Raw genomic sequence first — 12,584 nt, 5'->3', positions numbered from 1 at the left:
GCTATTTCTTCATTAGTCAAAAGTTCTATCAACCGGATTGAAGGACAAGCATGGACAGGGACCGTTTCAGGAGGGTACACGTGTTGAACTTAAGCCAGCACCTGATCACTGAGATACCAGTACCTCCCATGGCCACATTCGAACAAGACCTAATGCTCATTCAACTCTCGAGCCCATGCACATTCAACATGCTCCTTACATACAAGCCAAGGGTCTAATGAAATTTGAATATCACAAAGAACCCAAAATGAAAAGAGAAGCCATACCCACACAAAAAAAACAACCAAACCAAACCTCACCAAGGAACCAAAAAAAAAAATCACCTCCTTGGCATCTAAGCTGTCAATCACTATCCGCCAAGCCTACAAAGAATGCTTGGGAGGCGTTGATAGATGATGCTTAGGCATCCAATGAAGTAACCTTGAAAACATATCATCAACATCTTCCAAAAGTTGTGGACCAACCCCAAAATATTTGTACATCCAAACTTGCAAACAAAAGAAAAAAGATCAGCACACATCAACAAAAACACAGACAAACTTTGCAAAATACACCTGACCAAGAATTTAAATCTTACCCACCAAATGAATGTTGCACCGCACCTCCTAAGCTCGAAAGACTACGCCGAGAAAGATGAGTCCTAAAGTGTAAGAGGGTCGCATAAGCCATGGTGCCCCAATCATAATTTTTGATCTGATTAATGTCCCTTAAACTCCACGAGTAGCGTAATCTCACCGTACTTCCCAAGTCAGGACATAAGAGGGTTCCAATGAAAAGGAGCATAAACATCTGGGTGCTAGTTGCCACAGTCTTACACTTGTCAATGTTAGAATACAGCCACATCAAGGATACTGACTCGTGGAGGGATCACACCTAAATAACTCTTAATCTCCACTGGTGAAATAGAGTCATTACCTTCAATTCTCTCATCGCCCAATTTTTAGCAAGTAATGGTTGAGAAGTCATACGATGTCAACATCACCTTGGCAATGCTTGGAAAATGAAAGGTAAAAGTGGTATCCCAGAATAGCTCAAATAACATGACAAGCAATTGAAGATCTTTGTACTTAGTGGTGTCATGATCCAAGAGAGCTTGGAAAAAGGTTTTGAAGCCGGCTTCATTGATGACATTTCTAATGTCTGGGGATAGCACTACCCATCTCTGTCTCAGTAACTGAAGACTACCCCGACAGTTGAGATTCTATAATTGACAAGAATACCCACATGAGAAATACAACAAAAAAGAAAAAAGACAACTTTGCCAATCATCATGATATCCACAAAAATACCCTGTTCCAAAAAATACTTACTCAAAATCCCACCAACAAATAAAGATGTCCCTCACCAAAAATTAGCCGCACCCAAATGCCATTTCACAAATTTAAATTCTACGACATCCTAACAATATCCCAATCAACCAACAAGATCTCCATAAACTCGTTCAACAATGACCCAAACATATATCCAACCCAAAGAAAATCTTCTTCCATACCCATGAAAAATAATGCCCCAAACATCTACACCAAAAATTTCCATGCCCATAAAAAATGAGCTTACCTAATTTTGTCTACACACCAAATTCCCATAATCAATCAAAATTCGTCCAACAATGTTCAAAACCACATCCAACACAAAACTCAAGCAATGACTAACATTGTCCATTTTGTTGTATTCATACATTTGCACATGTTCGCAGTAACTCCAAAGAAAACAGTTAATCTTGAACATTCTACAAAAATGAGAAAATGAAAAATGGCAGAATAGAGAAAAATTTAGGAAGGAAAAGTTTTGATAAGGATAAAAATAGTACTTGTTCTTACAAGACATAAAGCTGACGGTTTTAGATAAAGCCATCATGCGCAAGCTGACGGGTACAGTTACAACCGTTAGCTTCCTCATGTAGGAGTCAACGAATGATGTTCTAAATTGGGGGAATGAGGGAAGTCCGCAAGACACACCTAAAGGCTGACGACATCAATAAACTGATGCCAGTAAGGCTGAAGGAAATAAATAAGCTGACGACCCTGATGCGAGTTTACTTGCTACCCACGATTGCATATATAAGGAAATGCCTTGCCCTCCACGTTTGATGCTATTCAAAGGATCCCTATAAGGAAAGGATCCCGCCAAATACGCCCAAGAAGACTCCTATAAGGAAAAGACTTCCATACCAAGGAAGAAATGTCAACCCTTTACTTCTATAAAAGTCCCAATACCCTCGCTAGCCAAGGTATGCATAATTCACCCCTCTCTAGCACTCTAGAGTTGTAAGAAGTTCTAACTTGACCTTCGGAGGGTACTTGGCTAGCACCACACCGGTGCTCTCTGCAAGGTCTTCTCTTTTGTGTTATGCAGGTGCTATTTCCAATGCACTAGTACCGGTGGCTCACTGGTGACTTTTTTGGCGTCATCAGTTGGCGCCGTCTGTGAGAAAGTTTGTTTGATTGCATTTATAAGTCACAGCAAGCGCTTCCCGGAAAAAGAGTTGCATGGTACTTACTCGATCAATGGCGACCACCAACAACGTTCACGAAGATGAGCCGCGACCATCTACTCTCGAGAGACAAGTGCAGACTCTGGCCGCGACCGTGGAGCGCCTCACCAAGCAAAACCAAATTTTGGAAGAACAGCTACAACAGAAGGCAGGACACGGTGCTCAGGAAGAGGTCCAGGAGGATACCAGCGCCGAGTAACGAGATCAAGAGGGACCGGAGGGTAGTAACGCCCCAAGCAGACCGGAGTGACAAAATGTAAGCCTCCCATCCCTCACGGATGTGACTCCGCCGCTGGTTGCCGTAGAGATACAGGCTATAAAGGAACGGATGGAAGTTAAGATGAATGCCCTCCAGGGACGAGTGTCCAGCAATCTTAATGATCTCGTTAACCGAACTGACTCATGGTTCACCGCCTCTGTCAATTCTTTCCCCCTACCGCATAAATTTTGCATGCCACAGATAAATAGCTACGACGGAGTCAAGGACCCTCTAGATCACCTAGAGACCTTCAAGACCTTGATGCACCTTCAAGGAGTAGCTGATGAAATCATGTGTAGGGCCTTCCCCACGACGCTGAAGGGTGTGGCAAGAATTTGGTTTAGCCGCCTGACACCCGGCTCCATCAGCACTTTCAAAGAGCTAAGAGCTCAGTTTACCGCGCACTTCATCGGGGGACACAGGTATAAAAGGTCTACAGCTTGCTTGATGAGCATCAAGCAGCGAGAGGACGAGACGTTGAGATCCTACATATCCCGTTTAAATAAGGAAGCACTTTCGATCGACGAAGCCGACGACAAGATACTTGTAGCGGCCTTCACGAATGGGCTACGAAAGGGAAAGTTTTTGTTCTCCCTGTACAAGAACGACCCGAAGACCATGTCAGAAGTACTTTATAGGGCCACCAAGTACATGAATACTGAAGACGCGCTGTTAGCTCGAGAGGAAATGCCCAAGAAAAGGGAGAGACAAGAAGACACACTACAAGACCAAGGGCGGAAGAAGTCAAGAACAAGAGATCGAAGGGATGAAAGGTGCTCCAGGCCCCCGGGAGGAAGATTCACAACCTTCACGAAGAGGCCCTGACCTACCCCAGAAAGCTGAAGGGAGATCCTAACAAGCAATTGAGGGACAAATATTTCCGCTTCCACCGTGACCACGGTCATGACACGGCCGATTGTTACGACCTAAAGCAGCAGATTGAGGCCCTTATCAAGCAAGGGAAATTACAGAAGTTTGTTAGAAAGGAGAAAGCAATCCACCTCCTCAAGAGCAACCCCGCCAGTGGGATAATGAGCGCCCTAGGCCCCCCATAAGAGACATTAGGATGATCATAGGGGGAACAGCAACTACTGGGTCATCAAAGAAGGCCCGTAAGACTTACCTCAAGATGGTCCAAAGCGTCCAGCTGATGGGCATCGTGCCAAAGATAGGGCGAATAGAAGGCCCCGTCATTGGATTCTCATAAGAAGATGCGCATCAGCTTCACCACTCGCATGATGACGTGCTTGTTGAAAGCATTCGGGTAAAGGACTACAACATGCACTGGGTGCTAGTTGACAATGGCAGCTCAGCGGATATCCTATACTACCCAGCGTTCCAGCAAATGGGGATCAACAGAGAACGATTGGTTCTAACAAACGCCTCACTCGTCGGCTTTGGAGGAACAAGGGTGTTCCCCTTGGGCGTGGTCAAATTATCCGTCACGATAGGTGACTACCCTTAGCAAATCACTAAGGATGTAATATTCCTAGTAGTCGACTGCTCGTCCGCCTACAATGCTATCATCAGATGACCCACCCTCAACTTGTGGAAGGCTACAACCTCAACCTACCACCTAATGATTAAGTTTCCTACCGAGTATGAAGTGCGAGAGCTACGCGGAAATCAGGTGGCTGCATGCGAATGCTATGTAGCCATGATGGAAATGGATGATCACCTCCAAGCTATGAACATAGAAGAACACCGCACGACGATGGAGCCGGTAGAGAAGCTTGAAGAAATACTTCTCGATAACTCCAATCTCGACTGAACAACCAAAATTGGAACCCTTGCTAGTCCCACACTCCGTCAAGCACTCACGACCTTTCTCAGAAGTAATAAGGATGTATTCGCCTGGAGACACGAAGACATGCCAGGGATAGACCCTTCAGTCATGGTAAATAGGCTGAATGTATCACCCTCCTTCCCACCCATTCGACAAAAGAAGAGGGTGTTCGCCCCGGAGCGAGATCAGGCCATAGCGGAAGAAGTCTGCAAACTACAGGAGGCAAGTTTCATTAGGGAAGTTTACTACCCCGATTGGCTGGCGAACGTAGTGATGGTTAAGAAAGCTAGCGAGAAATGGCAGATGTGCGTGGACTTCACTGACCTTAACAAAGCCTGCCCCAAAGACAGCTATCCCCTCCCAAGGGTTGACGTTTTAGTAGACTTTACGGCTCGGCACCAGCTGTTAAGCTTTATGGACGCTTTCTCGAGTTACAACCAAATCCGAATGCACGAAACCTAAAGGCAAAGAAGAGAAGGGTCTAAGCCCACGAAACCTAAAGACAAAGAAGAGAAAGAGGAAGAAGATCGAGTTTTGACTCAGTTGAAGAAAACTCAAGCTCATGTACCAATATGGGGCTTGCTTATGGCTTCTCACAAACATTATAGTGCTCTCTTGGTTGCTTTGAATGGGAATGAGGTACCCATAGAAACTACATCACAAGAAGTACTATCTCTTATGGGATTTGAGGCTCCATCTCATCCTCTTCTTGCTTTTTCTAATAAGGAGCTTCCTATCGAAGGGGCTACTAACACTAGACCTTTGCAAATCAACATCGAATGTATGGGCGCCAAGGTTCCTATGGTGTTGATTAATAATGGATTTGCATTGAATGTGGAGACAATCATACCATCTCCTCTGACCGTTAGGGCATATGACAATACTTCAAGGAAGATTATGGGGACTTTTAAATCTCTTTGCAAGATTGGCCCAATGGAGACTGTTGTGAAATTCCACGTCATGGACATCACTCCTAACTACAACCTTCTTTTAGGAAGAGCATGGCATCATCCTATTGGGGCAATCCCCTCTTCTCTACACCAAAAGATGAATATCCCATGGAAGGGAGGGATTGCCGTAGTGCTCAATGATATCCTAGCCCCGGTTTGTAGACTTGAGGAAGGAGGAAGTAAGCTCCAAATGAATGTCTTTGAATTTGTGAACATGGTTGATTATGGATTGAAGGATAAAATGTATATTATGGACTTGGTCCAATATTGTAGCCATGAGGTGATTACAATGATGAAGAACATGGGGTATATGCCTAGTATGGGTCTTGGGAAGGAAGAAAAAGGGGTGGCTAAATTCTCCAATTTTAAGACTCAACTAACCAAGGAAGGTTTAGAATTCTTTGAAGTCTGTGACGAAATCAAGAAGAACCTTGGTACCCTTAATGGAAACTTTGTGAAAGAAGGCGGAGACTTCCATTTTTGTGGCTTTCCCGAACTTTGGGTAGGTAAGGATGGAAAAGCATATCTTGGTTGAGAGATATTCTTCAACGAGAAGCATACATGGATGGGTGATCAAGGGTGGTGATCAAGGAAGTTCAAAAGGAAATCGACTGGGTGGACTACATGGATGTTGATGCAATGGAAACTATGCTGAAGATAGAGGGGGACGTGTTTGCCATCACCAATGAGGAGTCTAGTGATCCTTCTACCTTCATCGTACCTACTGTAGGGCAACTTAATAATTGGACTTGGGTTGGGTTTTCTAAAAATGTGGGAAAGAAAGTTTGTAATGCAAGTCTCAATGTACTTTTCAATATTTTTAATAAGATGAATTTTGATTTGGCTTATTTTGATGTTTCCCATAATATTGAAATTCTCCATTTAAATGATCCAAATGAATTTGAAAATGAAATTAATAAACCATTGGAAAAGAAAATTGAACCTATGGAACCAACTTTTGAAACTCTTAGTATGGGCAATGATGAGAATCCATGCTTAATTAAAATTGGCTTAACCTTAAATGAAAAAGAAAAAAAGATCCCAAAGAGTTGCTTATAGAATTTCAAGAAGTGTTTGCATGGTCTTATAAAGATATGCCTGGCATTGATTCCGAGATAGCTCAACAACACATTGATACTCATGCTCGTATGGTACCCGTCAAGCAAAAGTTGAGACGTATGAGAACCGAATGGCTTCTAAAAATCAAAGAAGTGGTGTCGATGCCTAGCTGCTACTCAACCACCCATCGTAGTGACACTTGTGCACTTTTCGGTGTGAGAATATGGAGGTGTGTCAATTTTATGGAAATTACCAAAGGTAAGTGAAGTCGCCACCAATCATTGGGTTTTTCTAAGGTGCAATTGGTCACCTTACTCTATTTGAGTTTATTACCAATCCCAAGCTAAGAAAAAGGGTGTTTTACTAATCAAATACGGATGGGTAAAAAATCTTGATTCTTAAGTTCAAAAGTCTGGTTACCTGTAGGGAAGGTGTTAGGCACCCCACAACACTTGTTTGTAGATAGTCCTTTGTTATGGTAAAATCATAATTTTTGGACATCGACAATTAAGAACGAGCTATTGGCATTAACTTTTAGGGCTTTAAGCGAATTGGGCTTTGAGGTTTGGATTTGGAAAGGGTGGGGTCTCGATTGATGCTTTCCAAGTGTGTTTGAGATCATTGCCAAATTTCCACGGAGAAAATCTGATAGCATTTTGCCTTATTTTCAGGGCAGAAATCTAGTGGTGCTTCACCTCAAATACGTCATAGCACACAAAACGCTATTCTTACTAAACCACCTACTTGTCGTGGTGGAAGGGACGCCCAACACAACTCATAGCAAGAAGGTAAGATTCCTGCCCATGGTAGGGAAGATGAGATCATCAATCTCCAATTCACCCATGATGGCACCAAACTCTTCAATAGTGGGACATAGTTCTATCCCATTAAAGTGAAAAACATGCCGAGAAGGAACCCAATAATTGGCAGCAACATGAAGAAGAGGCTTATCCACCCTAATATTATGGTATGGGAAGACACAAGAAAGACCGTAGGGGGCGATGGAATCCCTGAAATCGGGACCAAGCCTCCTAATCCAAGCTGAGACATCAAGTGCCATTGGGGGACCTAAAAAAAGGGATCTTTAGGTTGAAAATATGTTGGTAACGGTTTTTAGACTCAAACGACTAATTTTATACTTAAGTAAGTTGGTTAGGGTTTTTCTGATTCACAACCCACGTATGCAAGGTTAACCTAGCGTACGCAAATTCAAAACTACGTACGCAGGCCCATCCCCAAGTACGCTTGGCGCTTGGCAGAAGCCCATTCTCCCCTGTTTTGAGCATATTTTTCACTTCAAGGCATCCCCAGGGTTCCTACATCTAAGGGATCATCCAAGACATATTCCATGCACAAGGTTTCAAGCATCCAAGGAGCAAATGCATAAGGTTTCAAGCATCCAAGAAGCAAAGTTATATAGAAACATACAATTAGTCATATATCTTGTAAATTAAGTGCTAAGTCCCAATTAAAAGCATAAATGTAAAATGATGTTCTTAAATACAATCCTTTGTCTCAAACTAAATCCAAATATTTGCTAAAGGGAAGTAAAAGGGAAAAAAAAAAACATAAAAGCAAAAAAGAAAAAGCTGTCTGTTGCATGCCTATATGTCTTGACTACAGGTAATTAATGGTGTCGCCTCTTCGTTGACTGATAGTTAGGAGTCACCTCTAAATCCTGCTCATCATCAACATCATCATCACCACCACCGCCTAGGTGGGCCGCCCCTCTAGGACCGTACAAGCTCCTTGAATAGTTGGTCACCTCTAGCTTGAGATTCCCAGCCAACCATATCATATCCTCATGCTCTTCGATGGTGGGCTACAATTCAAAGAAATCAGGGTTAGTAACCAAACCAGAAAGAGAGAAGTAACAAAAAGAGCAAAGGGAATGAAGAACTCACCACCCGCGAGTTAGGAGGAAAAGGATAGCCTATGACATTGGGATTACGGGGCATGGCACGCTCCCGAGCAAAGCCATCAAGGCCATAAGTGTAGACCGTCCAAGGGAGATGTGGTGGATCAATTGGCTCACCGGCAGTAGGTTCCTCCTTTTATAGTTTTCCACATAAGAAATCATGACAAACAAGGTAAAGGAAAGGAAAAGAAGAAGAAGAAGTTGAGCATATACCTGAGCAGTGAGGGAAGCCATAAGGCAGGTAATGTTGAACTCCTCATAGTCCAACCCCTTAAGAAGCCGCCTAGCATAGGGAACGCCACTTCCCCACAAGTTGTATTTAGCATTAGTCATGGAGTGTAGAGCAAGCATGAACTCAATGCTACATTGGAATTTGTGGGTTATCCTTACCCACCAACTGGCATTGCACCTTCTCTGCTAGGTATAGCACCCTCAAGCCTGCTCCTTCAAAGGGTCAGGTGATCTCTGAAGTAATGAGATTACCAGGCTCCAAGTCTCGAGAACAGGAAAGGGCTAGCTGACCTATGGAGTCTAGTTAACCTATAATGACATAAGGTCAAAAGAAGGGTATCCTAAAGGAAATGTAGGGAGAAGCATGAACAACTAGAACTCTTAAACTTACCTCATCCCAAGTCAACTCAGCAAGGTGGACCTTCACACAAGGGAACTCCTTTAGAATTAGATTGGTGCCCAGGGTTATGAGGTCATACCTGACCACCCACCACTGCAAAAAGAAGCATAAGCTACAAGTTAGATGCAAGATGATAGTTTGCAAGATGCAAAGGAATATAGTTTGCAAGACTACAAGCTACAAAGGAAAATGCAATGAATGGAAAGAGAACTAACCTCAAGGAGCTTCCAAGGCCCCACAAGCTGTCTTAAGGTACCTCGGCTAAGAGTGTTGAGGGTAGAGTAAAAGATAGGCAAGATATGCCTGCCATCGGTTGGCCTTCCTTGCCTCTCCAAAGTCCTAAAAGAGGTCAACCACCTCAAAGACACCATTTGCCCACCATTGGCAAAGAGGTAAGCCCCCAACAAGTGAAGAAGGAAAGCCCTAACCATATGGACATGCTCCTCCGTAGTCCTCTGTGGGAGAAGCATGTAATCTGACACCAAGTCAAAGTAGCGGATGGTCTCATTAGAGTGCTTTCTCCCCAACATGTTGAAACCCAGCTGGATGCCTGACATGCCATCCAAACTAATGATGGCCCCTTTGAAGCTAAGGTTGGACATGCGATAGAAGTCATAGGAAGTCACCATCATCTCCCGCTCAGCAATATGAAAGGTGTGGGTAGTATCCCACTACCTATCAATGAGGCACTACACCAAGGTAGCACTCGCAGACTTCTCTGAAAGAAGACCAATGATAGGCCCGAAGCCCACTTCCTAGATGTACGCCCTGGTTTTGGGGATAAGAAGGTTGTACCACTCTACCACCTTATTAATGCTCCCACTCCAAGCATAAGGGGATGATGACTACCAAAACAAAAATATGACATTAGATTCTTGATTTAAGAAGAATTGATGAAAATGATGTTTTCAATGCAAGGATGAAGATAAAAAGAAGGATACAGTGATATTCAAGTGCAAAAATGACAAAAATGTGTGTTAAGATTGCATATAGAAGTAAAATAGATGAAAAATAAGTGAAAATGGGCAGAGTAAGGCCTTCGCCAAGCGTCTCACGTACACGGGTCAAAGCCCACGTATGCAAACAAGACCCAACATACGTAGGCCCATCCCTACATACACAAAACCTCAAGAACAAGCATGCATATGCATAAATACAAGCTGCGTATGCAAGCCCGAGCCCATACACACAAAAACACAGACAGAAGTAGCTCTTCGACATTTTCAACCATACATCTTCCAAAATCAACCCTAAACATGTTCCTAGCCCTCCAAAGATGTCAGGTTTTCATCTAAACCCATCCCACAACAAAACGCAAGCATTTACATGGCCGAAAATGCATTAAAATAAAAGATTAGAGAGAAACTTGAAAATGAGAAAAAGTTTGAAAACTTATAGATTCAGCCATGAGGATCTGATTCTCTCGCCAGAATGTCAATGGTGGAGGCCCCATTATCCTTGTTGCCCCACTCTAGCGAGTGAGATGGAATGCATCAAAAGAAATGACGTAAGAGGACTTATTGGCCTTGGGTGCCGTTGGAAAAGATGATGAGAGAAAATGAGAAGAAAAAGAAGGTGTGAGAGAATGAGAGAGTCAGAAAGTTAGAGAAAGAAAGGGGAGAAGGAGATTTTTATAGAAAGAAAAAAAGAAGAAAGAAGAGTAATGAGGAATGTGAAGGAGTGAAGGAGATGAAGAGAAGGAAGAAGAAAAAGAAACTATTGGTAACCATTGAAGAAAAAAGAAAAGGCGAGAACACACCTGATGGTTAAACTACGTGTAGTTTAGGCCTTACCATTAAACTATGTGTAGTTTAGTCATGAACAATAATAATAATTAAAAAAAAAAATCCTTCTTTAAAAAAAGGGAGGAACATCTCAAGATTGCCCCAATTAGGCACAAAATCATCAAAAGACTCCCTAGTGAGCAATAAAGGAAGTAGAAGACTCTTCCCCTAATGAAGCATGTACATCCCAAAACCATTTCCAACAGATCACACAAAATCAAGAACACTATCCCCAATAAGGAAGCAGAAGATTCTTCCTCCAATGAATCAAGCATATCAAGAACACTACCCCCATGGAGGAAACAGAAGATTCTTCATCAATGGTTCAAGCACATCAAGCATCATTCCCAATAAGGAAGTAGAAGATTCTTCCCTAATGAATATCATCCCTATAGAGGAGAGAGAAGATTCTTCCCCGATGAACCCAAGCACATTTGAACAATCCCTAGTGTGGAAGCAGAAGATTCTTCCCAGAAGTATCCTTGGTAAATCAAGTACACCTAAAGTATCCCTGGTGAGGAAGCAAAAGATTCTTAGCCAGTGAGTCCAATACACCTTAAAAAAAAAATCTCCAGTAAGGAAGTAGAAGATTCTTCCTCAAAGTCCTCAGCAAACCATGAAGGGAGCAAAAGATTCTTCCCCAATTGATCACACATCTACACCACTCCTCAGCGAATCAATTCCTACTACTCTTTAGCGAGTTTCTCATCCCCAAGTAAGTCATGAGAGGCAAAAGATTCCTCCCTATGCACAATCAGCGAGTTTTCACCATTCCTAGTGGATCCAACAATCAAGATTACTCATGCACATATCCTTTGGGAATTGAACATGTAGGCATGGTAGAAAAGGGTAGAGATAATGATAGAGAAAGAGACCAAGGTCAACCCAAGGCACGAGCCTCACTAGAAAAAGATAGAGAAAGAAGTGAAGAAGACAAGAGGAACAAGTCACCTGAAGAAGTTTGAAGCAAGAACCTTAGATAGAAATCACAGAGACTATATCCTTTTGTTGTTTGTTAGGTTAGCTCATAAGAGCATCTTTGTTTGTTTTTCTTTTTTCTTTTTGAGTGACTCTAGGATAGTGAGTCACTCGCCATTTGCTTGCAAATGGCAAAACAGTTTCTGGGGTAGTGAACCTACCATTGCTCATTTCCTGAGCAACAAAGGTGGGACTTCGAACATACGAATCCTAAGCATCTCTTCGGAGTTGCACCCTACCACATGTATGTGTGATGTGTGTCGTGTGCGTGTGCGTGTGCGTGGGTTGGGCCTGAGCTATATATTAAAACAAAATGTTTTGGCTCTTATTCTTTTGATTCACTTAGTGAAGCTCACGAATCAAACGAGGGGCATCTGTAGACACTGCATTTTGTACCCCTTACAACTTGGGCCCCTGATGAGAATCACAAAGCATTCAAGGATCCATTGCATGTTCCAATTGGGCCTATTATTAAAGCAAGATCCAAGAAGATCAAAGAAGCACTTAATGGGCTGATTCAAGAGATTTGGGCTGATTCTAACGCAGGACATTCCAAGCTTGGCCCAAAGGAAGATGAAGGTGTAATAAATTTAATCCAAGCTATTGAGGGCTGATCTACTTTGATTGGGCGTGATTTATGGCGTTGATTAATGGCCGATTGACTTTCCAGCCCCATATTAGTTAATAGCCATTTTCCTATTCTGGAACTTATTATTTTAGACCAA

General features: G+C 42.8%; 1 pseudogene; it reads left to right on the top strand.

Annotated features, from left to right (window-relative positions):
* Positions 1 to 11,603: 11,603 nt before the first annotated feature.
* LOC115951697 overlaps positions 11,604 to 12,584 on the top strand; it is a 6,782-nt pseudogene continuing 5,801 nt past the window's right edge.

The sequence above is a fragment of the Quercus lobata genome, chromosome 7 (assembly GCF_001633185.2).
Source record: "Quercus lobata isolate SW786 chromosome 7, ValleyOak3.0 Primary Assembly, whole genome shotgun sequence".
NCBI lineage: Eukaryota > Viridiplantae > Streptophyta > Magnoliopsida > Fagales > Fagaceae > Quercus > Quercus lobata.
Note: the sequence above shows the minus strand (reverse complement) of the source record. Positions and strands in the feature narration are given on the sequence as shown.